At 35.5% G+C, this 27,479-nt stretch overlaps 1 long non-coding RNA gene across 3 annotated transcripts in view; it reads right to left on the reverse strand.

The window, feature by feature from the left end:
- LOC135365269 (uncharacterized) overlaps nt 1-27,479 on the reverse strand; it is a 209,355-nt gene that overhangs the window by 162,151 nt on the left and 19,725 nt on the right. For all 3 annotated transcript variants that reach the window (XR_010412912.1, XR_010412910.1, XR_010412911.1), the window contains exon 2: nt 21,253-21,322. This is a non-coding gene — a long non-coding RNA (uncharacterized LOC135365269). The remainder of the gene's footprint in view (nt 1-21,252; nt 21,323-27,479) is intronic.

Raw genomic sequence — 27,479 nt, forward strand, 5'->3', positions numbered from 1 at the left:
GTAAAATCCTTGTACTTTTTCTACTCTACCATACTAACCTCCACCTAATTAATATATTTTTAAAATTCTCACTGCTCTATTCCTAGTTACTTGAAGCTATATGTGGTCTAATACTTTTATAAATATATTTTAGAAAGGAAAATGTCTGTACCATAGCAAACAACCTTTGACAATTCTCATTTTTTTGTACATAATTTCTTTTGCTTACCTTGGGAACTTAGGAAGGCAATTAAGAAAAGAAATAAAACATCTCCTGTGCTGTTTTTATAGTTTTACAAAGGCAAAAGAAACTATCTGGTTTTCACTAGCTTAGGTATCATTAAAAAGTTGCCACTTTGATGTGTATGCAGAAAAAAAAAAAAGTTTCTCTAAGAATTGCTCACAGGTTCCTGGATATGCCAAAAGAGAACAAACAGAAGGAAATGAAGATGCTAGAAGTCTCGAGTGGCTGGTGAGAGACTTAGGAAATAGAATTCTCAATAATGCATAGTTCACAATTCTTTTCATCAAGCATGATGACACTGTAATATTTTCTTTTATTGTTTCAATAATAAAATCACTAGAAAAACACAATATTTTTTCCAAAATAAGTGAAGGTCATGAAGATATGAGCAAAAAATGGATTACTTGTTGATGTATACAAGGTAAAAGTATAAATAATTTGTTATATCTATTCACATAAATTTTGTATTTTGAGCTAAAATCCTAGTTTCTATTTATTTCATTTTTCTCTGTGTATACGGTATTCTGGGAAGCATAGAACTTGCTTTCATTTTATTTATTACAATAAGAACTGCACTTCCTTTTTCAGATTTCCCTAGGGATTTCAGAACAAAGAACATTTACCTCTCTCACTATTTAAAATGTCCTTAGCAGCTATCACCCTGGCACAAAAGCTAGTTAAATTTAGACTGTTTTCAATTCTTCCAGCTAATTTTGGACCCTTACTTTTTTAGATACACTGCTTGGAATATGAATGCAGGCCAAACATCACAATTTCCACATTCGCTTGATAGGAATAAGGATGGGCCATTATTTTTTTCTGTATTTTAGCAAACTGTGAACGTTGTTATGAAATAAAAGACACACATCATTACAACTTCTCACTTAAATATGTACTAGGGAGATAATTCTACTGTTGAATAGCCAGAGTTATTACTATTTCAACAATTTAACATTTCTCTTCTAGTCATAATAAGACTTCATTTTTTTTTTCCTTCTCTGATTATATGAGTAGTTAATTTTGACAAAAATACTAGGGCTTTTTTCCTTGCAAGCAAGGATTGGCAAACTGGTTAAAAGTGCAATTGACCTGGGGACAAAAACAATGGTGGAGGAGTAGGGGACCCTATTCCAACTGGTCCCTTGAATTGAGCTGGATATCTACCAGACCACTCTGAACACCCACAAAATCAGCCTGAGACGTAAGAAGATATATCTGGATCTCTACAAACAGAATATCGGAGGTGGTTGGTTTAAAGGTATGAAGCATGGAGCCGTGATTCTGTGGACACATTTCAGAAAATAAACAGACGGGGGAGGGAGCCTCCGGGATCCTGCCAGTGAGCGAAAGCCTCCCATGCTGGGGACGGGGCACAGATTCCCAGACCGGTAGTAGCAGGGAAAGGACTTTAGGGCAGCCCCTGGACTGAAACCTGGAGTGGCAGGCCATACATATGAACTGGGGGTGGCGGGCAGTTTTAGAAGCACAAAGGGTAGAGACGAGCCCCCATGCCCTGACCTGGAGGCAAGGACTGGGAGCACTGCTGAGGGGCGCACAACCCAGGAAGCTGCAGTTTTTAGCAACACAGACAGAAACGGAGATAGTGTGGTCTGGAGAGCTCACTGAAGAACAGACTGCGAATTCTCTGTTCTGAGGCAGAGGGTTGGAAACAGTCTCTTATGCTCTGACTCTCAGAAGAAACGCGGAAACCTGCCAGGGAAATCCACCAGAGAACAAAAGCCCCCCAAAACCAGTTTTCACTGAGCCCATCCCCCCCAAGGTGGCAGGGCAACTCTGCCCAAACAGGGTTGCCTGAGTAACAGCTGAGAAGGCCCCTTCCCCAGAAGACAGGCTGGGAGAACAAGAGGCCGACAGCCCTAAGGTCCCTAAAAAAGGTGCATCTTGCTTGGGTTGTGGTCAATAATTTGGACTCTGTACATTCCCTCAACCACCCCTCAATGGAATGACTAGGAGGAGGAACCCCCAAAATAGGAAAGACTCAGAGACTGTGACTTCTGCCACAGATTTACAAATGGATACAGATTTAACGAAGATGTCGGAAATGGACTTCAGGGTAACAGTTATGAAGATGATAGCTAAAAGGGAGAAATCAATTAATGGCAACATAGAGTCTCTAAGAGCAGAAATGAAAGCTGAACTGGCAGAACTTAAACATGCTATCAATGAGATCCAATCTAATCTAGATACTCTAACAGCTAGGGTAAACGAGGCAGAAGAATGAATTAGTGATCTAGAAGACCAATTGATAGAAAAGAAGGAAAAAGAGGAAGCCTGGGAGAAACAACTTAAAATCCATGAAAACAGAATTAGAGAAATAAGTGACAGCATGAAATGTTGCAATGTCAGAATTATTGGGATCCCTGAGGGGATGGAGACAGAGAGAGGACTAGAAGATATATTTAAGTAAATCGTAGCTGAGAACTTCCCTAATCTGGGGAATGAAACAAACATTCATGTCCTAGAGGCAGAGAGGACCCCTTCCAAGATCAAGGAAAACAGATCAACACCCTGGCATGTAATAGTGAAACTCTCAAATCTTAGAACCAAGGAAGCCAATTTAAGGGCAGTTAGGGGGAAGAGATTCCTTACATACAGAGGGAGGAACATAAGAATAACATCAGACCTATCCACAGAGACCTGGCAAGCCAGAAAGGCCTGGCAAGACATATTCAGGGTACTAAATGAGAAGAAAATGCAGCCAAGAATACTTTATCTGGCAAGGCTGTCATTTAGAATGGATGGAGAGATGTAGAGCTTCCAAGACTGGCAGACACTGAAAGAATATGTGACCACTAAGCCAGCCCTGAAAGAAATATTAAGGGGGATTTTATAAAAAGAGAAAGACCCCCAAGAGTGATATACAACAGAAATTTACAGGGACAATATATAGAAACAAGGACTTCATAGGCAACATGATGAAAGTAAATTCATATCTTTCAATAATCACTCTCAACATGAACAGCCTAAATGCTCCCATAAGATGGCACAGGGTTGCAGATTGGATAAAAAGATAGGACCCATCCATAGGCTGTCTACAAGAGACTCATTTTGAACCTAAAGATACATCCAGACTGAAAGTGAAGAGATGGAGATCCATCTTCCATGCCAAAGGACCTCAAAAGAAAGCTGGGGTAACAATTCTTATATCAGAGAAATTAGATTTTAAGCTAAAAATTGTAGTTAGAGACACAGAAGGACACTATATTATTCTTAAAGGGTCTATCCAATAAGGAGATCTAACAATTGTAAATATCTATGCCCCCAACATGGGAGCAGCCATCTACATAAGCCAATTGTTAACCAAAATGAAGAGTCATATTTATAATAATATGTTAATTGTAGGAGACCTCAATACTCCACTCTCAGCAATAGACAGATCATCGAAGCAGAAAATCAACAAAGAAACAAGAGCTTTGAATGACACACTGGACCAGATGGACCTCATAGATATATACAGAACATTCCACCCTAAAACAACAGAAAATTCATTCTTCTCGAGCACACACAGAACTTTCTCCAGAATAGACCACATACTGGATCACAAATCAGGTCTCAATGGATACCAAAAGATTGAAATTATTCCCTACATATTCTCAGACCATAATGCTTTAAAACTGGAACTCAATCACAAGAAAAAATTTGGAAGAAATTCAAACACTTGGAAGCTAAAGACCACTCTGCTCAAGAATGTTTGGGTCAACCAAGAAATCAAAGAAGAACTTAAACAATTCATGGAAACCATTGAGAACGAAAACACATCGGTCCAAAACCTATGGGATACTGCAAAGGCGGTCCTAAGGGGGAAATACGTAGCCATCCAAGCCTCACTCAAAAAAACAGAAATATCCTGACTTCATAAACTAACTTTACACCTTAAAGAACTAGAGAAAAAGCAACAAACGATGCCTAAGCCATGCATTAGAAGAGAAATAATTAAGATTAGAGTAGGAATCAATGAATTAGAAACCAGAAACACAGTAGATGAGATCAACAAATCTAGAAGCTGATTCTTTGAAAAAAATTAATAAGATCGATAAACCACTGGCTAGACTTATTCAAAAGAAGAGAAAGGACACAAGTAAATAAAATTATGAATGAAAGGGGAGAGATCACGACTAACACCAAGGAAATAGAAACAATTATTAAAAATTATTATCAACAACTATATGCCAATAAATTGAGCAACCTGGAAGAAATGGATGCCTTCCTGGAAACCTATAAATTGCCAAGACTGAAACAGGAAGAAATTGACAACCTGAATAGGCCAATAAACAGTAACAAGATTGAAACAGTGATCAAAAACCTCCCAAAAAACAAGAGTCCAGGGCCTGATGGATTCCCTGGGGAATTCTACCAAACATTCAGAGAAGAAATAATACCTATTCTCCTGAAGCTGTTTCAAAAAATAGAAACAGAAGGAAAGCTTCCAGACTCATTCTATGAGGCCAGCATTACCTTAATCCCCAAACCAGGCAAAGACCCCATCAAAAAGGAGAATTTCAGACTGATATCCCTGATGAATATGGATTCCAAAATTCTTAACAAAATCCTAGCTAATAGGATCCAGCAATACATTAAAAGGATCATCCACCATGACCAAGTGGGATTTGTCCCTGGGATGCAAGGTGGTTCAACATTAGCAAATCAATCAATGTGATAGAACACATTAATAAGAGGAGAGAGAACAACCATATGGTCCTCTCAATTGATGCAGAAAAAGCATTTGACAAAATACAACATCCTTTCCTGATTAAAACTATTCAAAGTATAGGATAGACGGAACATTCCTCAAGTTCATAAAATCCATCTATGAAAAACCCACAGCGAATATCATCCTCAATGGGGAAAAGCTGAGAGCCTTTCCCTTAAGATCAGGAACACGTCAAGGATGCCTACCCTCACCACTATTGTTCAAGATAGTACTAGAAGTCCTAGCACAGCAATCAGACAACAAAAAGAAATAAAAGGTATTCAAATGGGCAAAGAAGAAGTCAAACTCTCTTTTTTCACAGATGACATGATACATTATGTGGGAAATCCAAAAGACTCCACCCCCAAATTACTAGAACTCATCCAGCAATTCAGTAATGTGGCAGGATACAAAATCAATGCACAGAAATCAGTTGCTTTCTTATACACTAACAATGCAACTGTAGAAATAGAAATTAAAGAAAATATTCCATTTACAATAGCACCAAAAACCATAAGATACCTCAGAATAAACTTAACCAAAGAGGTGAAGGATCTATACTCTAGGAACTACAGAACACTCATGAAAGAAATTGAAGAAGACACAAAAAGATGGAAAAACATTCCATGCTCATGGATCGGAAGAATAAACATTGTTAAATGTCTATGCTACCCTGAAAAATCTATACCTTCAGTGCCATCCCGATCAAAATTCCAATGACATTTTTCAAAGTGCTGGAACAAACAATCCTAAAATTTGTATGGAATCAGAGAAAACCCTGAATTGCCAAGGAGATGTTGAAAAAGAAAAACAAAGCTGGGGACATCACATTGCCTGATTTCAAGCTATATTACAAAGCAGTGATCACCAAGACAGCATGGGACTGGCACAAAAACAGACATATAGACCAATGGAACAGAATAGAGAGCCCAGATATGGACCCTCAACTCTATGATCAAATAATCTTCAACAAAGCAGGAAAAATATGCAATGGAAAAAAGACAGTCTCTTCAATAAATGGTGCTGGGAAAATTGGACAGCTATATACAGAAGAATGAAATTTGACCATTCTCTAACACCGTACACAAAGATAAACTCAAAATGGATGAAAGACCTCAATGTGAGATATAAATCCATCAAAATCCTAGAGGAGAACATAGGCAGTAACCTCTTTGACATCAACCACAGCAACTTCTTTCAAGATACATCTCCAAAGGTTAGTGAAACAAAAGCAAAAATGAACCTTGGGGACTTCATCAAGATAAAAAGCTTCTGCACAGCAAAGAAAACAGTCAACAAAACAAAGAGGCAACCCACAGAATGGGAGAAGATATTTGCAAATGACACTACAGATAGAGGGCTGGTATACAAAATCTATAAAGAACTTCTCAAACTCAACACCCAAAAAACAAATAATCAAGTCAAAAAGTGGGCAGAAGATACGAAAAGACATTTCTCTGAAGAAGACATACAAATGGCTAACAGACACATGAAAAAATGTTCATCATCATTAGCCATCAGGGAAATCCAAATCAAAACCACACTGAGATACCACCTTACACCAGTTAGAATGGCAAAAATGGACAAGGCAAGAAACAACAAATGTTGGAGAGGTTGTGGAGAAAGGGAAACCCTCTTACACTGTTGGTGGGAATGCAAGTTGGTACAGCCACTTTGGAAAACAGTGTGGAGGTACCTCCAAAAATCAAAAATAGAGCTACCCTATGACCCAGCAATTGCACTACTGGGTATTTACCCCAAAGACACAGATGTGGTGAAAAGAAGGGCCATATGCACCCCAATGTTCATAGCAGCAATGTCTGCAATAGCCAAACTGTGGAAAGAGCCGAGATGCCCTTCAACAGATGAATGGATAAAGAAGATGTGGTCCATATATACAATGGAATATTACTCAGCCATCAGAAAAGATGAATACCCAACTTTTACATCAACATGGATGGGACTGGAGGAGATTATGCTTAGTGAAGTAAGTCAAGCAGAGAAAGTCAATTATCATCTGGTTTCACTTATTTGTGGAACATAAGGAATAGCATGGAGGACATTAGGAGAAGGGAGGGAAAATGAAGTGGGGGAAATCAGAGGGGGAGACGAAGCATGGGAGACTATGGACTCCGAGAAACAAACTGAGGGTTTTAGAGGGGAGGGGGATGGGGGGGATGGGTTAGCCCGGTGATGGGTATTAAGGAGGGCACGTATCACATAGAGAACTGGGTGTTGTATGAAAACAATGAATCATGGAACACTACAACAAAAACTAATGATGTACTGTATGGTGACTACATAACATAATAAAATTAAATTTAAAAGAAAGTGCAATTGACCTATCAATCTTTTGCAAATATTATTAAAATTAAAAAATGTCTTTTGGTATTATAGATAACTTACTTCTATTTTATTTCACTTAAATACTGTAAAATATTCATTGTGAAATTTTTAAAAATTTACTTTAGTAGAAAAGTAAAACCAATAAGAATTTAGTTGGGAATGTACTAGTAGAACTTAGTGATTTATCAAAGACTGAAAAAAATGTTATAGCTTTATAACTAATATCACACACACATAGGGCATTTCAATTGCATGTAATGTTTAAGTAATTATTTTGTTTTCCTTAAACATCATAAATTGCAATTCATTCTGGAAACAAATGTAAAACTAACGTTTTATATTACCTAAAATAATGAGAATAGTGGGAAAGTGCTAGCAGAACTGAGAGATGCAAAAAATAACTTTAGAAAACTTACAGATTTATAGGTAATATTTAATATATATTATGCTTCAAGTGCTCATTCATGCTTGATACAACGATTTTCAAGTTTAATTGTGTATAAGTACACTAGATTGACCATAATGGACCAACTTAGTCTAAAAGGTTTTTTTTTAATTATTACTAGTTTTTGAAGTTACATGAACAAAAATGGCATTTCAGTCATTATATCTATGAATTCAGAGCCTGCATCATTATTTCCAATGTCTCTAATGTAATTGTAAAGATGGTCCAATGTACTCAGTTGATTAAAGAAGCTATTCTGATATAACAAAAAGAACCCCTTTGAGAGTTGGAAGAGTTTTATTCTAAATTCATCAGCTAACAACCTGTGGGACCCTGGGCAAATGAATGAGTCACTCTGTAACTTTTTCCTTTTCAGTAAGAGAGGAAATTTGACTAAGGTATCTCTAAGGCCTATTTATATGTAAAAGTTGAAACTCCCTCACTGATGACTGTCTACTACTCATAAAAATGCAATACACATTTCACCACATGCCAGAATTTAAACCATCTAAGAAGATAATATCACCCATGCTACCTACTAAATCCCAATGCCGGGCTTAATGCCTAATGCAGCATAAGTGACTCACTGAATAAATGTGCTGAGTAAATAAACAAGTGAATGAATTAATAAAGATTTTCTCCCGATGATTACATTTCTCTTGTCATGAAACTCTCTGGACTTGTTTCTTTTCATATTTTACCATTGCTCTCATTTTTTTGTCATTATTATTAGAATGCTTACTGGGCAAGTCTAATGAATTAAAAGTTCAACAGTAGTTTAGTTTCCTTGGCTGATTTAATGTGGGTAACCTTGACTTGCCAGACCCTATTCACAAGCTTTCAAGTTCCAAAAAAATGTATTGTCCCTAGGAACTAAAAAATTATTTTGAAGTATAGAAAATGTGGACTATTTGTCCCAAGTAGAGTGAACAAGAAAACTCAGAACAACCCTCCTGTTAAGCATTAGAGGTAAAGTGTAAACAGCTCTAGAACTGGACCAAGATCTGGCAGGAGATGGAACTCCAAAGAAACTCTTCAATTCTAAAATAGGTAGCTGAGACCCAATGAGCATGAGCAGCATTTCTGAGGCTCTTGTTAGTATCGGGAGGATAAAAGTTGATGTTCAGAGCCATGCAAAATGGGGCTTTGCTGAACACTCTGTAATTTAAATGGGGGCCTGAAGAAACTGTACCCCCAGAAATAAGGATGAACTAGCTTGCCCTTCCAAACTCAAATCTCTGTCCCTGAAATTGGGGTTAGATGACCACATACTGCTAGTTTCTCTGAGAGGTGCATGACAGAAGCAAATGAAAATTGCCTCAAGACGTTAAAGTTCTTTTAGGCTTCCGAATAATTCTTAAAACAATTTTTTTTAAAGATTTTATTCATTTATTTGACAGAGAGAGGCACTGCAAAAGAGGGAACACAAGCAGGGGGAGTGGGAGAGGGAGAAGCAGGCTTTCCGCAGAGCAGGGAGCACGATGCGGGGCTCGATCCCAGGACCCTGGGATCATGACCAGAGCTGAAGGCAGACGCTTAACAACTGAGCCACCCAGGCACCCCTAATTCTTAAAACAACGTCATCAAATGCAATCCTTGACGCACAGTAACAAAAGAACCAAGCCAGGAGTAATTTTGTGTTCGTTTTTGCAGGCAAGGTCACTCTTTATCTTTCTAACAATAGATTTTACTTCCATATAAATTCCTCACTGAGTATAAATTCCAAAGTCTTGATTTGTTACCTATTCCTAAATATGTATTTTAATCAGGACATAAAAGAATCATATAAATTCTCAGCTTGGCAACTAGAAAATTTTCAAGAAATGTGTTGGAGCTAATCTTTAGTATATAAAAGTACTGCCATCCTTCTGATATGACAGCATTTTTGTTACTGCTAAAGTAAAATAACATTGTCAAGGGAATTTTTTTTACTCTAATGAATACTGACATAATTAAAATAGATATAGTTGGAGACATTCTGATCTATAGTTGCCATTTATTTTTACTGACAGCTTTTTAAAATTATGTATTGATATTGGAGGAGGGAGATCCTATGAACTCCAAGAGAATGTATGTATCTCTAATATTTTAATGTGCCCCTAATATTTTACTTGGGAAGCTATTGTGTAGCTATTAGATCATAAGCAATATGGCCAATATGCTCTTCTTAAGCAAAAATGTATAGAGCAGCAGATATCAAAACACATCTTTTCTTTTCTTGTCTTTTCAAAGAATTTCTAAAATATTAAATGACCAAACATTTTTTCCAGATGTGGTGGATGTTACAGAATATGGTGATTTTACAGAAAAATATTGCAGACACATTAGCTGAGGATCCAATCAATCTCTTGAATTCTAATCATGCCCAATGCTTGGTGCTGAGCTGGATCAGGAGGGAAATGAAGAGAAGGGAAGTGAAAGGAAGGCAAACGAAGGAAGAAAAGAGATGAGGAGAAGGAAGGGTAAAGGTGAAGAAGGTGAATTTGGGGGTACAGGAATGGATGAGGACGAGAGGCCTTGACTCCCAAGGACATCAAGAGGGGAGAGGAATCATCCCAGGAAAAGGGTTGAGGGTCATGAAAAACTTTTACTCCTTGAATAGGGAAGAGGCATCATTACTTGTTGGTAAGTCAAAAGTGCTGAAAACCTCCTTCATCTAGGAGTGGCCTTCACACAGTGTTATAAGTACCTAAGTGGCTAAGAGCTGGCACATCCTCCATGCTGCATACCGTTTCAAAGCCCAAGGTCAGCCCGTGAGGTTGTGCAGGTTGGACCCAGCAGAGTGGCTGTGGAGTAGTAACTGGTCACTGTAATCCAGCTACCTCTTTGTCAGCCACACCATACACCCGGTGGCCCAGCTAAGACCAGGACCTTCCTCTAGTTCACCTGAGATAGTTCCAGTCCTTTGTACAAAGATGCTGCATAGCAGAAGTGACCCGTCGTAAGCATTGGATACCTGTGAACTCCTTTAATCCTTCCAACAGCAAAGATACGGAGAATAACAACACTTTTCATAATCACATCTGCATTGCATTTCCTAATTTATGCAATGAAATCTCACAACTATGTAATATTAATGAACTATTGATATTCCCATTTTACAGGTGCATGGAAATTAAGTTACTAAGTCAAGGTCTCAGAGAAGGTGGTAACCAGGCTGTATGAGGTGAGGAAGTCTAGATCCCAGACCCTTGCTCTTAGGACAGGCTCCTCTAACCCCTTCCCACCTGTTTTTCTTTCCCCCTTCCCTGTCCACCTTCCACTCTCTCCCTTTCTCTCTTTCTCTTCTTTATGTCTCTTTACTTTCACTATTCCTTGTTGTCTCTCTCTTTCCAAATCAGCCTCAAAGTAGGCTAACATGTTAACTGAATCTTTCTGGATAACTGGTTCTTGATTCATAAACAGATGATTGCTCTCCTTCTAGAATCACAAATGTATAGATTTTAACCTTCTATCAAGTTCTATGTACTGTTTCTTTTTCTGTTATTGCTAGCAAATGTTTATGCACATACACACACAAGTAAATTGGTTTACTAACACAAACAAAAATGAATCAAAGGTTTTATTAATTTTCCTCCAAGGACTGAAAAACCATGAGCATTTCATAAGTATAATCTCTCAATAAGAACCCACACCATCTGGTTTAAATGACTTTTCACATATTCATCTCATAAAAATGAATATAAATTTTATGTTTAAATGAATATAAATATTATCTCTTAAAAATATTTTTTTTCAGGCTCTGAATTCATAGATATAAAGACTGAAATGCCATTTTTGTTCATGTAACTTTAAAAACTAGTAATAATTAAAAAAATACTTTTAGACTAAGTTTGTCCATTATGGTCAATCTAGAGTACTTATATATAATATATGAAAAGAAACTTGACATAAAATGTCAAGTATTTAATCTCTTCAAAATAGTTGAATCCTCATTCACTTTTCCTACTTGACCAGGAGCTAACTAAGGTAGGGTAATATATTAGTAAACAAATAATGCTGGAAAGACCTACTTTATTGCAGTACAGATTTAGGAAGGTGCTAAGACTTGATGCTGCATGACATGGTTGAAGCACTTTCTGGCTATTTTCAGTGGATGCAAGGAGTCAATAAATGGAATAACAGATTTACTACACTATTCATGCTAATTAGGTCGCTCACTTGATTCACTTTCTGCTGTAGCTTTGTCTTATAATCTGTCTCATCTTGGAAGATAAAACATAGTTATCCAATGTGTAATTTTTTAATCTAGAAAATAATCTTGAAGTGCCTTAAAATGTGCGATGCACAGGTCTTTTCAAAGTAAACCCACCCACCTATCCACTTAGAGTTTGTGGAATGTCTTCTAGTAGAACTTTATCATCAGGAAAACACTTTTCTCTTTTGTAACATACTGACATCACATCAAATTGATCCATATTCAAGATCAGAAAGGCAGCAAATAGTCAGCATAAAGATGTTTTAATGTTTTTAAAAAGAGGCCAAATATCTTATCAATCAACAGTCTAATCCTCAGAATTAAGCAGGAGGAGAAAGCCTTGCAGTTGGTGCCCAGATTATAAGAAGATAACCACAGTGTAAGAGACAGCTGGAACTGACCAGAGCTCCAAGGCCATGTCCCTATTAGTTACATGGTCAAACAGACCCACACAACCACGCACCTTTGATCTAAATGAATAGAATTAAAACACCAACCAAAATATACAACCCCAAAGATATGTTTTCTATAATGAACATTTTCACACACACACACACACACACATTTATATGATGCTAAATAAAAACATACCATAATCTTCTCAGGAAGTTAGACTGCACATAGATACACTGCTTAAGCATTAAAAAATGTAGATTGTTATGACACCATTGTATTTTCAATATCATATCATAAATGTAAAGTGGAGGGTGTATATTCCAGGCGTCCCTAGTGTCTCTTCCAGATCTGAGGTGGGCATCATGATCTCACAGCCTGCCCACACCCGGGAGTGAGTGTGGTGACTCCTCACAGGGTTTCCAGAAACGACACGTTCAGCCTTCAAACACATGCAGAGTCTGCATTTTCTAAAAATAAAAGTATATTTTGTGTGGATGACTTTATTAAGTTTTAGAAATGGAGTGCCAGGTGTTTTACATGGAATTGGCTTCCCTGGTACAGACTCAAGATTTATTAGAGTGAAGACTGCAAGGGAGAGTGAATGAAATACTCAGGCCCACCTTGCCACCCCTCTCTCACCCACAAATAAGAGCATTTCATATTTTGACTTAATCTGTCTTTTAAAAGTGAATTTCCTTTGAAAGAAGTACAACTTGGACAGAAATATGTCTTTAGACAAACTTAAATAAATTCATGTATTTAAAAATTCTGAGCTAAAATATCTGTGTAGAAATACATATTTAATACTGAATTTTCCAGATCAGTTCATAGCGTAAGTGAATAAATGAAGGCATACATTTAAATTAATAGGTGAAAACCGTGAAAAATAAAAACTTAAATAGTTTGAAAGATTATGGGCACAGCAATGTAATACATTATTAAATTTCAAGAGCATCTGATTGCTTTTTGTTTGTTTGTTTTTCATTTCTGGTTTTATCAAATTAGAGGCACTCAATCTCTTTGAAAATTCTCTTATTCCATATTGGTCTTGTGTGATAAATTAAACACACACATAAACACATTTTGAAATTAATTTCTTACAGGTTTATAACAAAGGAGATGAAATATTCAGTAACTCATGGAATAAAACAAAAGATTAATCACCCAACTCTATTCCCTAAATTTATTAATTACAGTTGGTATAATCGTCTATAATTTTGATTTTTTTAATTATTGTCTTAACTCTTTAATCCCACAGGTACTCAAAATTCCTAATTGACAGTACATAGAAATAATTTAGTGGTGAAAATTTTGCCTCTGAAATACTTTGTTCTCTCATTTGAAAATATACTTATAAATTAGTTTATAATAATGATATTCCAAATATATTAAATTACATTTTTAAAATGTAATTAATCATATTTTATCCACTAAACCCAAAATTTTCATTCTTGTGTATTCCCTTGCCCCTTAAATAATTTGAATAATTGCAAATTATCAATTCAGACCTTTTTCTCTTCTCCCAGTGAGTATTTTCAAACAGCAAACAGTTCGAATCTCCACTAAAAGGTGGAATATTCATTAGTTACCATAATAAAGTTCCAAACTACATAGACAAAATAGAAAGATTTTTATCCCAACTTTCAGGGGGTAAATATCTATTTTATCCCCATGCTCAGCTTTGAAACATTCATTGTGTAAAATTCAATACACAAACACTGTACTGAATCTTATCATAAGATTCTTTCTTATCATAAGATTCTTCACTGTGAAAGAAGAAATGAAGAATCAACCATCTTCTACTGACCCTCTTAAGACTCCCAGGTAAGACTCTGTGGTAAGACAGTCTATAACTCTTACTCTCCACCAGTCTGGCTAAACCCAACCTGTCCATACAACCCCTATCTTAAGACTGTACTCTTATTGCAATGTTTACATAAAGGCTTGAACTAATGGTTTTAAGTAGATTTTTCTCTTTCCACATTTTTAACACTATATTCTTTGATTTAGTACTATTATCCTTTAAGATTATACACATTTAAATTGTATAGCTATTGCTAGTCAATATTCCTTTTAAAAGTGGAAATGTCAATGGAGAATGTATCTACTACCTTTTTTTTTCTAGAGAGAGAGAGAGAGAGCATATATGTGTAAGTGGGTGGGGGAGGTATGGCAAGAGGCAGAGGGAGAGGGAGAGACAATCTTAAGCAGGCTCCACACTGAGCACAGAGCCTCACGTGGGGCTCGATCTCATGACCCTGAGATCATGACCTGGGCAGTCAGACACTTAACCAACTGAGCCACCCAGGTGCCCCTCTAAGAAAACTACTGTAAAAGGAAATTGACCAGGTCACAATGATAATTTATCTGGAAATGACAGCTTTGTTGCTCTGGTTTTACTTTAGAATCTAAAAGTTGATGAAGACTCTAAATAAACAAGAAGATAAAAAAGAGACAAATTTTGTAACCCGATATAATAGACAGTTCTAGGGTTCACTATATCACACATTACATGATTCATGAGTTTCTTTACATATACATGCAAATTATATTATGGTCTTTGGTTGAAAAAAGAAAACTAACTGAAAAACGCTAAGGTTAATATTATATTTTAATATGTGTATGAATATATATATAATATAACTATATTTAATATTATTATCATTTGTATTTGTGATAAACATTTTGTTTATGTATGTAAAACAAATATAATAATATAAAATGTATATAATATAATGTATAACATAAATATTATATAATGTTATAAGATTTTATATATAATATATATTATCTTATATAGAGAGAACATATATGTTATATAACAAATCATATATCATATAATATATATGCCATATGGTGTTTTATATGTTCCTATGTTTTTTGATTATTATATACTATATATATCTTATCTGTTATGTATTATGTATATACATATGATATATAATTATATAAATTATAAATATCTTTATGGAATGGTGTGACTGTAAATAAATTAAGGGAAATCACCAAAGGCAAAAGAAGGAAAGAAAGAAAGAGGAGGGTGAGGAGGAAGAAGGAGCAAAAGAGTGTGAATCAAGAAAAAGAAACAAGATAAGCTGACTGTTGTCCTGGAAGAATTTGCTAAATCTGTTCTTTTTAATCACATCAGAAAATAAAGACACTTCTAGAACATTCTCAATCAGAAATGCCAGATCAAAGTCTCCTTATCATGCCAGAACCCAGCACTCAGTTATAGGTGAAGTATAAGTATCCTAATACTCTCACATACACAATCTCTATCTCAGAACACACACTAACACAACAGACACTCAAAACCCACAGGTCAGGGGCACATGGGTGGCTCAGTCATTAAGTGTCTGCCTTCGGCTCAGGTCATGATCCCAGGGTCCTGGGATCGAGCCCCGCATCGGGCTCCCTGCTCTGCGGGAAGCCTTCTTCCTCTCCCACTCCCCCTGCTTGTGTTCCCTATCTCGCTGTGTCTCTCTGTCAAATAAATAAATAAATCTTAAAAAAAAAAAAAAAACCCACAGGACAATCTGTCTGATCTGGCTTAAGTATGGGATGGAGGAGGTGTCTTTTCTGAGTATTGACCACAAGCCAACTTTCATGCAGACTTGGGCCTAAATGATCCACTAAGCATAAAATTTGAAACAAAAACAGAAAACTAAGAATGTTTTTAAATGAAATCCAGGCAAATAAAACTCTTCATTGGAGGAAAATACCTGAAATCACTGCTCAAATAATTTAAATATAAGATTCAAAGGAATACACTATAGAAAATCACAACACACACTAAGAATGTGCTTTAGCACATTAATAAGAGTTCACTAAAAAAGAAACAAAAAGAACGTTAGAAATAGGAAGTTTTATCGGGATTATTAAGTATGGAATATAAAATAAATAAACATCTGTAACATTTAAGAACATAAAATGGAAACTGAAAGTGTAAGTGTGGAATGAAGAGTAAACACGAACAAACATATTTGAATAAAAGAATCTGCATAAAAATATGGACAGGCAATTTATAGTACCTTAAATTTTAAAACTCAGTGGATGAGATGTGGTTTATTAGGAATTTACTGTCAGAGAAAGAACCAAATAAAGTATCCAGAAAATAGCACAGGGTGTGAAAGGAATGGAAAATACGTAATTGAGTTTAAGAATAATAGACAAAGAACTGTTGAGAGAGCAAGAGATGACAGACCACCTGGAAAGAATACCTGAGAAATTTCTAGACCTAGATAATTTGTAACCCACAGAGTTTGAAAGTAAAATAAAGCCCTAAATTATTTAATTAATTAGTTAATTAATTACATTTAAATAAATGGCATCTAAATAAATTTAGTTGTTGCTTCAAAAAAGTAAAAGTATAGAGAAAATTTAATACTTGATAGTTTGAAAATACAAATCAAAAAGGAATTTCAATTAAACATCTGAGTTCTAAATGGCAACTCTGATATTTGGACAAGAATTGAATATTATTACCAAACTTCTGAAAAGATATTATTCTCTATTGAGAACTATATTTTTAAAACATAATAACACAATTTTTAGAAGTATGTTAAAAGAAATAGGGAGCAAAGGTAGACTTGCCGAAGTTAAAATTTACATTAAATTTAAGTTAAAAGTTAAATTCAAGTTTAAATTTAAATTAAATTTCACATTAATATTTGGGGTAAATAGTAAAAGAAGAATTATAGATTTCAAATTTTCAAATCAATTAAAAAGAAAGCAAAAGAAGCCCTCAATCAAATCATGTGTGTTTGCTTATATAAGTCATTAATTTTTTCTTTTGATGATTTGTTCACTTTTCAATGCGAAGCTCAAAGTACAGCATATCCTCCTACACTGTAATGTAATTTATATTAAACCATTTAGACAGTTTTGTGTTGTTAACTTTGAAGTAAAGTTTGGGATTATAGGGCTTTTTCTTAAGGATTGAGTTTTTTTTAAAGATTGAGAAATTTTATTTTGTTAATAAGAGTTTTTGTTCATCAAAAGACACCATAAAGAAATTAAAAGCCATATGCCAGAGGCAGGTATATGTTACAAATATTATCAGAAGAAAAATATGTAGGATTCTGGAAAACCAATGAGTAAATAACAAGCACTGAAACAGGAATAAAATGGGTAACATACATGAACAAGTCTTTTACAGAGGATTAATAAATGGCTAATAAAATGTGAAATGATTCTCAATTACATTAATATTCAAGAAAGTGGAAATTAAGAGCACATAAGATACTTTAAACTCACTGACTGACAAAACTTTAAAAGTTGGTCAATACTATTATGAGCAATGGGAGTTCTCAAATATTTGGCAGTGGTTGTGAAAATTAGTGCAGTCACTTTGAAAACAGTAAAAGTGAAGATTGGCAATTTTACTACAAGACATATAATCTAGACTTTAGAGCCTAGAGAAATCTCTGTAAGGGCCTCAGATAAAAGGTACAAGAATATCGAGAGAAAAAATATTTATAATAACAAAATAACAACAGGAAAAACTAGAAACCAAATATTAATCAAGAAAAAATTGTGGATAAATTGTGGCATGTGCTCACAGACAAATACTGTACAGCATTGAAAATTAAGGAACTACACTAAACTGATCACAAAATCATAATATTGTGTGAAAAATATCAAGTGGCAGAGATCATGAAAAATTGACACCATTTATAAAAAGGTTCCTATGGTTTAAGAATTTAGAGATTTTTTTTTAGAACTGTAAAGAAAGTAAGGAAATAATTACAAAATTCATGAAGGTGAGTACCCCTGGTTACAATGGGATGGGGGCAAATTGTAAATGGATTAGAAAAAAGACAAGAGAATCTTATTATTATTATCACTGGTGTTTTAGATCTCAAATTCTATTTCTCAAATTCTCATTGGCAGTCATTTTGTTATTATGCTCCAAAACTTATATAAATGCCATATATATTTATTACTTAAAAAAAAAAGTTAGGTTTGGGCACCTGGGTGGCTCAGTTGGTTAAGCGACTGCCTTCGGCTCAGGTCATGATCCTGGAGTCCTGGGATCGAGTCCCGCATCAGGCTCCCTGCTCGGCAGGGAGTCTGCTTCTCCCTCTGACCCTCCTCCCTCTCATGCTCTCTGTCTCTCATTCTCTGTGTCTCAAATAAATAAATAAAATCTTTAAAAAAAAAAAAGTTAGGCTCTCAGAAAAGTTGCAAAAACTCTACAATATTCTTGAATGCCATCTCTGCAGGCTCCCCGAATGTTCACATCTTGCATAACTGTAATTCAGTGATCAAAGCTAAGAAATTAAAATGACACACTACTATTGCATAAATACAGACTTTATTTGTGTGACAGGCAGAATTCTAAATGTGACTCCTCCAAATAATCCCATCTCCTGAGGATATAATCAAACACTAATCTAGGTATTATTGTGAAGGATTTTGCAGATACAATTAAAGTCCAAGGCAGCTGAGAAACAGAAATTACCTGACTCAATCAGATAGCCCTTAAAAGTAGAGAGACTTATTCAGCTGGTAGTACAAGGCAGAGAAAGAAAAGTGAGACGATTTTGAAATGTGAGGACTACACTACATGGCATCTTTGAAGATGCATCAGCAGATGAGGGGGCACATGAAATGGAGCGCAGACCGGGGGCTGAGGATGGCCCCTGGCTGACAGCCACAAGAGGATTATACTTTTAAACTCATTTGGTTATTGCATTAAAACCTAACACCTTAGAAATATAAGGAGAGCCTTACAGTTAAAGAATAGATAGAACTGATTGGATGTGCTATAAAGGGATATAGCTTAAGAAAGTGTCTGCTAAGGCTTTTAGAACGTTTCCTTATTTGGGTAGAATTACCAAACATATTTACCAAATTATATTATTTATATTTTCATAGTATAAACACACTCACATATATGAATATGTTTAACCAATTAGTGGAAGATTCTTTTAAAGATTTTATTTATTTATTTATTTATTTATTTATTTATTTAGACAGACAGACAGACAGACAGAGCTCGGGCAGGGCGAGGGGCTGAGGGAGAGGGAAGATTCTTTTAAAGAACTACCTAGTAAGGAAAAGGAAGGTACACAAGTTTCTATTTGATGACATTTAAGACAAAAACCAGCCCTGATCCAGGTCAGAATGGGAATAATTATTTTGCACAGGTGTTGTCCATTGGAACCAACACCCTAGAGCAAAAGTAGAGACAGGCTGTTGACAATTAACACCACTTGTCTGAAGTTACTATTTTAATGAATTATTACAAGTAAAGAAATATAATATTTGGAATTACAGATATTGTCTCACAGCATTTGACTTAGGCTTTAAATCTTATGGAAAGTACTAATTTCACTTTAAAAATAGAGCACTGAAAGACAAGCATCAACAAAATAAAATGTAACCAATTAATTCTTCAGTTTTTCAGCTCATCCCACACAAAAAGAATGAAGCTTGACTTTGATGTCTAGATTATCCTGGAGAATTAATTCAAGTTTTTCTGTTTAGCATTCTCTCAACTCAAAATGTTTTCACCCTAGAATACAGTCAGTCTATCACCACTGATGCAGTCATGAAAACAACTTTGAAATCTCAGATTCTTAGGAAGAGATTTTTTTTGTCCAACCCAGATAGATTTCTTATAACTTCAATTGATAATGTTGTGTGGAGAATTCTAACAGCCTTTCATTAGTGACATTATCCTATCACCTTGGTGGTGGTGAAGTTAACTGGTCATTATACTTAGGTAACTTTCAGCAGTAAATTATTTACATGCAAGGTAATGCCTGGTTCTTGCATTAAATCTGACAAGTCAAGGTTTTAATTTGGGGGGTTCTTAATCTGAGCACATCTCCTGGAATCAGATGTTAACACTTCCTAAAAAAGCTTAGTTAACCTTACAAAGAGAAAACATAAACCTTTCTTACATATGGTATTTATAGATTATACTTCTTTTTATGGTTGTAACCAGTGCTGATAATTAAGCCATGAGTTTAATTAGTGAAAATTTAACTAGCTTGTGTAAATAAATGAGACATAACTTGTCTTTAACTGAGACAGATACTCACCAATTATGTCTAGTAGGAAATAAATGCATAATATCCACTTTAAATTAATATCCAACAAAACATCCAATGGTTTTCAGTATAGTTATTTCAAAAGTCTAAATATAATGTTTTGTTTTATAGGAAGTAGTTGAGGAACCTCATGATAAATCACTTGTATTACTTTTTTTCCTCCAAGTTCTTTCTACCTGTTTGTCACTACTAGCATTACTAGTTGCTTTACAAATAGTGAGTATTTTAGAAGATTTGGAGTTGTTTGATTTGTTCTGTTTTATGTAATCATGACTGAAATTACTTTGGTTTAACAATGTTGGGACTAATTAAGGTTCAGAAAGATGGGAAAGATGCCCAGGGGAAAGGAAAGTGCTGGGCAGCACTGAGTTTTAGATGACCTCAAATGTGAAAACTTCATTGTCTCTTATGCCGAGGAATTATTTCTTTTAAAAAACATGAAATATTGGTGAGTCCACATTTTTAAACATGACCTTGAACCTCTTTGAGATACATTGTCTGTTTTCAGTGTTATGGATTCTTAACGGCACATCAATTGAGCTCGCAAAACTCTCTCCTCACATCTGAGGGATTCTCCTAGCTGTTTCTGACATGAGACTGTTCCACAGGCAGTAATCTGAATGGTCAGTCTTCTGCAAAGGGCTGGAAAATATCTAAGAACACGTTAGCATCCTGGCAAACTCTCTGTTAGTTTAGCTGCCTGACACGGCTTTAAATTGAGCTCTCTTTTTATGGTATCCAGATGGGATTTGGCAGCTAACAATCCCAAGAGCCTTTTCAATGTTCAGGGTTGGCCACATGCCTGACAGCTACTTGAAGGACAAGAAGCCCCTCCTCTTTGGAGACTCCTAGAGAGTCTGCCCAGGTACTTACCACTTGTCAACCAGCTGGCTCTGACTCTCGCTGTCAAGCTGGAGGCCACTTCTGATCTCAGGTTGTCATTCTGAACACACAACACAAATAAAACAAGGAAAAGCATAATTTATGTAATGCTACTCAAAAAGTAATTATGGACAGCACCAAGAGTGAAACATCATGTAAACTATGGACTTTGCATGATCATGGCATGTCATTGTAGGTTCATCAATTTTAACAAATGTACCACTCTGTTGGTGGTTGATAATGGTGTGATAATCTTATGTGTGGATAATCATGTGTGTGTGATGGAGCAGGGGGAGGGGTATATGGGAAATCTCCACACTTCTCCTCAATTTTGTGTGAACCTAAAACTTCTCCAAAACCATAAAATCTTTGCTTTCAAAACTGGGCTATTTTAAAAAAAGGAATCATAGTAACTTGGACTACATCCTGGACTACGAACATTCTATCTCTAAGGTTACTGGAACATTTTTAAGAAAGATGTTTCCTTCCAATCTCGTCTACTTTTTTTTTTTCACTGTCCATCTGGAATATCAGGCAAAGGGTTCCCAGGGTCTGGTGTAAGCAATCCTTAGCTTCTGAGTCTTAGCTGCCATACTAGAAGTAGAATAGGGAATTCACTATTCCACAATGCTGGCTGGACTGAGAGGGAGCCTTAATTGCTATAGAATTTGGGGAGAACCTGTCAGACAGCAATTTATAAAGACATCTCTAAAGTGAGTCAATAAGGTACAGATTTTATTTCAGATAGCAAGTACTACTAAATTGCACAATGTCATGAATCACTTGATGAGTTACTAATGTCCACAATTTATCCATATGTACGGGGGGAAAAATGTACATGATAGCTTTGTCAGGTTAGCCGGAGAAGTTTAAACCTTTAAAAAGGACTAGAATGGGTTTTTTGAAAGACACAGAAATGTGTGTGTGTGTGTGTGTGTATTCTATATAGATCACTTAGTTAAATAAAGTGCTCTTTATCTTTTTTTAATTAGAAGAGTGAAAGCAATTGACAACTAGAATGTCTGCTAGATTTGACAGATTTGGCAGCCACCCATGTTTGGGAAGGTAAGTCATAACTTAAGATATTTTCCTAAAAATACTCAAAAATAAAAATTAGCATAAGAACATTTGATATGAGATGATACTGTTGAAAGAAATATGTTAAAGCAATTATCGGACTCTGAACGCAGAGCATTACAAATTATCTTTAATTCAATTTATCCTTCTCATAAATTAAAGCTAATGTGGCAAATATATCCTGAAGAAACTTTAAAGATTATAATAGTCTGCTAAGTAAAGATTAGAAGTCTCTGTTAAGTATTTTAAAAAATTCTCTTTAGTCATATGTAAAACTCATACCATCATTTTCAATAAATAAGAACTGCAGTAAGATCCACTGTTTCTGGTAAAAGGTGGCAACAAAGTTTCCCATCTGGGAGTAAAGGTATGAAATCTTCTTGGGCACGGTATCCTGAGCTAATGTAGAGCAAAAGTCCGCCACTACTGAAGGAGTGGCAGGAAACTCTCTCTGTCTTACTAAAGAGCTCTTATAAGTACAAGACATAATCTATATGCCATAGGGGGGGATTGGGAAGGGAATGCTGAGAAAACCCCACTCTTGGAGACCCAAGTACAAAGTTCCATGGGTCCACACAGTAGAACTCAATCCCACATCACCACTCAATGATAATTCCAGAGTGCAATCAAGAGCAGCCTCTTGCTGGGGAAACAGCAAGAACGTGGACAAGATCTCCACTTTGGAACAAGTGTTCATGGACTAATGAACATTGGAGAAGAAGCAGAGACTCAGGAAAAAAAAAAAAAATCTAAGCATCTCAGACATTATAGGGACCCCAAGGAAATAGCAGCCCATCCCAGAGGGAATTTGAAACCTGTGTAGTCACTGTAGGTGACTGTGACAAAAACAAAATCCACACTCAGCTCAATTACTGACAAGATTGACTCAAGTCCTCATACTAATTGTTTGACAGATGAAAAGGTGGGCCCATTTCTGGGTGTACTTGTCATTTCCCTCAGTAGTCTACAAATAGTGTCTAGCTTTCAATCAAAAATCATAGAACATGCAAAAAAGCAAGACATAAAACAACCTGTTTCCAAAAGCTAAAGTGAACAGCATAACCAGACCCAGAAATATAACTATCAGTTAGGAACATTGAAATATCTGTGATTTATATATACATTCAATATTTGTATATTTCACTGTATGTAATTTTTGCATAAAATCTATACTCATATACGGAGATCTAGTTAGTAATATGCATATGAAAGTATTCAGAATATTCAGGGTATCAAAGTGTTTATTGATGTTTGCAATATACTTTGAAATTCATTCAAAAATAGAATATGTTAGTGGATAGAGCGATTGATAAATTGAGTGTCTTAAAAAATAATTTACTAAATGTTACTTGTAGAATCTAGTGGCATATAAATTCTTTAATTTTTTAATTTGAAAAATGTTTATAATATTGGATAACATGAATTAGATGACACATACTAAAAAAATCCATATTGGCCAACATACAAAAAAATAAACTCAAAATTTACTAAAGGATGAAAGGCAGGAGAGTAAACTTTAAAACTATAGGAGAAAATAAGAAAATGTCCTTATAAACTCAAAAACACAAAGGATTTGTTAAACAAGGCAAAACCTAGACTGGAAACTATAATAAAGGAGATATTAATAGAATATTAAGTTATAGAAACATATAGATTACCCCATAACCTATATTTACATAAAATGCCATAATAAAGTACACTGCATTGTCAAAAAAAAGTGAAATATGAATGAAAAAAATTAATGAAGCTTAAATTTTACGCCCCTTTGTAATTTCTAAATTACACAAATTATTAATTTTATAATTTCAGAAAACATCATTACAAAAAGACATAACTGTCTAGAATAGATTCCTGTCATTAAAGTGACTTAATTTCTTATCAAATAACCATCTAGAATTCAGTTGTGTACAAAATCTGTATTAATCTCTGACATATGCAGGGAGATATTGTAAAGGATATGAGAAACTTAGAGGTACTTCATACCATCTCAAAATCTATGTAAACAGATACTGCTAAGATACTCTTTCCTACATACACAATTTTCTTTCATTTTGTCTTGTTATAACTGTCTATTCTTAGTTACATTGTACCTGCATCTTGTTAACAGAACAGTTGTAATAAAAGCACAGAACAATACATGCCTTTTTTTTTATCATACAGGAAAGTTCTATTTATTCTAAGAACTCGGGAAAACATAGGCAAATTGTCCCCTTGTTCTATCCAATAATAAACATCTCCATTTAGACTGAAATAAATGTAATTAAAGAAATTATTTTTGGTTACATGCTTCAAAGAAACTCCTAATGTAGAATGTTGTTTTAAAAGAAAATTGTTTTCAGACTACAATTAATTTTAATTATAATTATCTATAGCTGAAGCACTGTGCTAGAGATTTAAAGACAATACACGCCCAAACCACTACAGCTGTTTCTTCAAATAAACACAGTAATACAAATTATTATGGAAGTGCCCTACTCCATTTAGCAATCCAAGAAAGATACACGCTGGCCAGAGTATATCTCAAATCTTATTGTCTATATTCATATTGGTCCATAAAACAAATTTTAAAAACACAGAAAATATATCCAGAGTATACATATGAGATTGAAAGTGGTGAAGGACTTTCCTGAAAAAGGTCAGATCACCAACATTGATTTGAATGATCAAATTAGGTAGGATAAGCTGACTACCATTTTATGGTTTTAAAAAACTATTCCAGTATAGGGCGCCTGGGTTAAGTTGGTTAAGCTACTGCCTTTGGCTCGGGTCATGATCCCAGAGCCCTGGGATTGAGTCCCACATCGGGGTCCCTGCTCGGCGGGGAGTCTGCTTCTCCCTCTGACCCTACCCCGTCTTGTGCTCTCTCTCTCTCTCAAATAAATAAATAAAATAAAATCTTTTAAAAAAATTATCCCAGTATAGGAAAGCTGATATAATAAACTTTTAAAAATAGTAAATAATTCCCCAAAAAGTCAGTTTACTGTATTTAGATTTAGAGAATTTAGAGAATTTGCTTTTTTATTCAATCTTTGATCCGATCAAATATTGTGGATCTCTGAAGATCCCAGAATGAATTTAAAGGAATTACGTAAAAGTTACTCTTACCTTGGCACTGGTTCAAGAAAATCACTGCATGATTCTTTTTTTTTTTTTTTTTTTTTTTTTTTTTTTTTTTTAAGATTTTATTTATTTATTTGAGAGAGAGAATGAGAGAGAGCACATGAGAGGGGGGAGGGTCAGAGGGAGAAGCAGACCCCCCGCTGAGCAGGGAGCCCGATGCGGGACTCGATCCCGGGACTCCAGGATCATGACCTGAGCCGAAGGCAGTCGCTTAACCAACTGAGCCACCCAGGCGCCCCACTGCATGATTCTTAATTCACTTTTACTATAGACTTAGAAGGAGATAGAATATGGGCTTTAAAAAAAAAAAAACCAACAACACCAACAACTCTCAAACCAACAATATGAGCTACAAGAGATAAGAATGTTTTAATTAAAACCAAAAGGATACAAAGAATGGGGGCGGGGTGGGGTGGAGAGCAAGTTGTGTTATTTAGAGGTTCTGCACATCTCCACTAATGAAACACAAGATGCTCTAAGGGTTACTTTTGTTAATCACAAATGAGGTGAACAATGAGTCCTGATTCAGGTTTTATTTACTTCTCTCTCTCTCTCTTTCATGGGAGTGCCTTCCTTAACTAAGGGGAATAAAACTGACTTTAATAAAAAATAGCAAAAGGCTATATCATTAGAGATATTGTGTATTCAACAAACACCCACTTTCTTTTTAAAGTTGCAGTAAAATAAAAAAAACCTTGCTGATTTCAGCCTGGGTCTCTGTCCAAGCTGTCTGCAACTCTGTGTCTAGTGTGCATCCACCAGGGAAACACAGACTTTGCTTCTGGCATTTCAGACAACAAAGAAAATACAAAATCCAATAGAAGCCTCTCCACAGTGTAATCAATCTTCATTCTCTCTTCACATGCCATTATCAATGAAATCCCCAATTTTTCTTTCCCCTTTTCTTCCACTCGTCAGGTGTTTTTCTTTTTTTTTTCCTGAAAAGTTCAAAGAAACCTCACGACTAAAAATATTCATTATTTATTCTAGCTTTCTGGGAGAAAGTTGGCAGTCAAGCAAAAAGAAATCTTGTCACTGATGGCAGATGGTGGAGAATGAACCAATAATTGCTTAACCTAAACGCTTTAATGTACATATTTGGATTTTGAAAGATCAGGCTTTCCACATCTTAGTGAGAGAGCAGTTTATTAGAAAGGTGTGGGACATAGGCATGGGGAATGGCAAAAATGTTCTTATTAATTTGCCCAGTGGCCTCATCAGTAATTTGGTGTTTGAACAAAAACTTGAAGTGGGTAAAACATTGCCCTACATTACGACCTAGACGACAAACTTCAGGCAGAGCAAACAACCAGTGTCAACTTATAAAGCAGAGATGTCAACCGATAAAGCAGAAATAGAGAGGACACCAGTGTGGTTCAGCATATTTAGGAAGGAGAACAGTTAGTAGAAAATTAGTCCAAAGAGAAAACAGTGGGAGAGTGTTGAGGGGGAAAGAAGATTAGGTAGAGTTTTTTTAGGTATAATATTGTGGACCTATTGGATTTTATTCCAATGTAATGGAGAATCATTGCAGGCTTCAGGTACTCTTAAGAGCAATGTGGTCTAGATTGTGTTCAAAAAGAATTGGTCTGGATTCTCTGTTGAGGGCACATTACAGTGAGCAAGAGTAGAAACAGAGAATACAGCTGAGAGGCTATTTGAGTACCAGGGAGGAGAGGATAAAGGTGCATTCCCAGGGACAGCAGTGGAGGTGGTGAGAAGTGGCTGGAATTGTCATTCTGTTTTGAAACTGGAGACAACAGATTCATTGCCTAATAGCATCTGAGTGCAGAGAAAGATTGACTTAAAAATGACTCCTTGTAGGTTTTTAGTCTGAAGAACAGGAAAAGCGTTGCCATCCACTGAGATGAGTAAACTACAGCTGGAGCAGATTTGGAGTTGAGGGGGTAGAATATCAGTTTTGAAAGCACCAAATGTGGTGGGCTAATTAGAAACCTAAAGAGAGAAAGGGGCTAGTTATTCACATATATTAATCTGGAGCTCTGACAGAGGGTGTGTCT

This window comes from Mirounga angustirostris, unplaced genomic scaffold (assembly GCF_029215605.1).
Source record: "Mirounga angustirostris isolate CCGP_5_RB_7025 unplaced genomic scaffold, mMirAng1.0.hap1 SCAF_7, whole genome shotgun sequence".
Classification (NCBI taxonomy): domain Eukaryota; kingdom Metazoa; phylum Chordata; class Mammalia; order Carnivora; family Phocidae; genus Mirounga; species Mirounga angustirostris.